Here is a 2,287-nt window from a genome sequence, read left to right as displayed (position 1 = left end):
TTTTGTGCTCTAATTTTATCACAAAATCATTGAATTAATTCTGTTTCTCTAAGAACATTATAAAATATTCACTTTGCCTGCCCCCTTTTCCTGGCATTAATCACTGCTCTGTTTGTCTAATACTTTTTTTTTGCTTCTCAGCAGAAAGAGCCAGAAATTCATTATAAACTTTTTTATTAAATTAAGTAGTAATTGCAGAAACCTAAATAATTGCAATGTGATTGTGAAGGGAGTTTTTTGGTCTAATATAGCATGTGATTATTGTTATTCCTATTTCAGAGATGAGGAAACCAGCTCAGATAGTTTAAAAGACTTGAGGGCATGAACTGTTTTTGTTTTTTTTTCATTGCAACCTCTGATCCTTGCACAATGCCTGATATATAGAATATGCTTAATGCATTCTTGTTAAGGTGTTTCATATTAGGAGAACATTTGAATTCATAGGGGAAAACAATGAACAAATTAATGAATCATAGTTCTATTTTTATTTCTAGGCTAATTATATTCACTTAGTAAAAGGCCCAGATTAGACATGTAAGCGCATGAACATACTGGGATGGCTTGGATCCCTGGATGAAATCAAGACGTGTGCAATTCAAATTCACTTATTGAAATCGACACCGATTTTCATTTATCCATGGACCTGGATTGGGGCCATCAAAGAAGATTAGGCATACATTTAGTTTTGTTCATGGAAAGGTGAATGTAAGCCAGTTTCTCTTGGTTGTTGGTGGTATCTAATATAGCCTAACGCATCCTTAGAAGGTTGAGAATACAAATAAGGATTTTCTGGGAGCAGTTCTGGTGTACAAATTATGCTCCTGGTTATCTCACTAGATAACACAAAGATTTACAAAGTCAAACTTCAGGATAGGTGACATCTTTCTTTCATTATAGTAATCAAAATTGAGTATGTGTCATGTAAAATAGGACCAATATAGTGTTGCTTATTGGATAACAACCCAATAAAAGCATTTCTTAGAAAAAGTTCATGTAAAAAGACATGAGGGTTTCAGTGAACTGCTTTCAATATGAATCAATAATATCATATGCTAATTAAGTAATGGAATCCTGTGTTTCATTGACAGAAGTTGAATTCCCAGGAATAAGGGGAGTATCAGTGGTCCCCACTCCCAACCATTTCACTCTTCCTTGGTCAGACCAAATCTGATAGATTCAATTCTGGGTCCCCACATTTTAGAAAGAGCATTAATAAACACACAAGGTTAATCATGATCATTTAAAATTCACTTGAAGTGTATAGATAGAAATGTTTGGTTTGCCCTCCAAAACAGACTGAGGGGGATACATAATGGCTACCTTTGAATATTTGCTGAGTTTTCAGGTGAAACAGGTATTAGAATTGTTTAGTTTTGCCCCAGAGGGCAGAACCAGGAACAACAATAAAAGTCGCAAAGTCATAGAAAGGCTTAATATCGGGGAAAAATACTTCTTAAAGTTAATCTTCTTAAAGTGGAATGGGGTGCCTAAGAAAGTACTAAATTTCTCCTCATTGGAGGTCTCTAATGCAAAGCCTGGATAAACAATAGTCAGTTAAAGGTTGTCTCAGAGTTCCCATGAAACACTGAAAATATATGATTGAGTAACAAAGAAGAAATAATACGAAGTATGTCCTTTGTTGACCAATGGCTGAGTTTCTATTGTAATATCTGTGAACCCTGAAATTCTAGAATTGTGTAAGACTTACATGCAAAGATTCATTCATGAGATTCAGTGACTGGGGGATCAGTAAATGCCCACAAATATCAAGGTTTCAAGTTAAGTCAATTCAGAAATGCCTTAAAAGTCTCAAGTTTGCCATCTGCTGGCTTTTCAGTGCATAAGTAAAAAAAGTGACCTCTATTTCTTAGGAAAATAATGATGCAATCAGGAGGATTCTCTCACATTGCTTTCCCCTGAAATCAACAGTTAATAGCCCCAAAGAAATGAATGGTTCTCATACTGATGACTGGTCCACTGACCAATTAAGCAAATTCCCACTCAGCTGGAATATGGGAAGGTGCTTTTATCTCCAGGCAAAGGAAACAGAAAAGGCAAGGCCAGAGAATGACTCCAATATACTTTTTCAAACCTTATCTGACATAACTCTATTTGATGCACTTTCCATTCAAGCCAATCTTGACTATCTCTTCCAAGGATTCAAAAATGCCATGTTATTCTGTGTCTCTGAATTTTCAAAGGCAAATTTGCCGTGAACGAATTGTATTCTCCTGTTCAAAATTCAGATACTGAAGCTGTATTTGAACTCATGAAGACGAGTTTTCCT

The sequence above is a fragment of the Petaurus breviceps genome, unplaced genomic scaffold, assembly GCF_028583685.1.
Source record: "Petaurus breviceps papuanus isolate PSGF00001 unplaced genomic scaffold, PetGlider_PUasm1.0 185, whole genome shotgun sequence".
Classification (NCBI taxonomy): domain Eukaryota; kingdom Metazoa; phylum Chordata; class Mammalia; order Diprotodontia; family Petauridae; genus Petaurus; species Petaurus breviceps.
The sequence above is the reverse complement of the archived record's forward strand: the minus strand, read 5'-3'. Positions refer to the sequence as shown.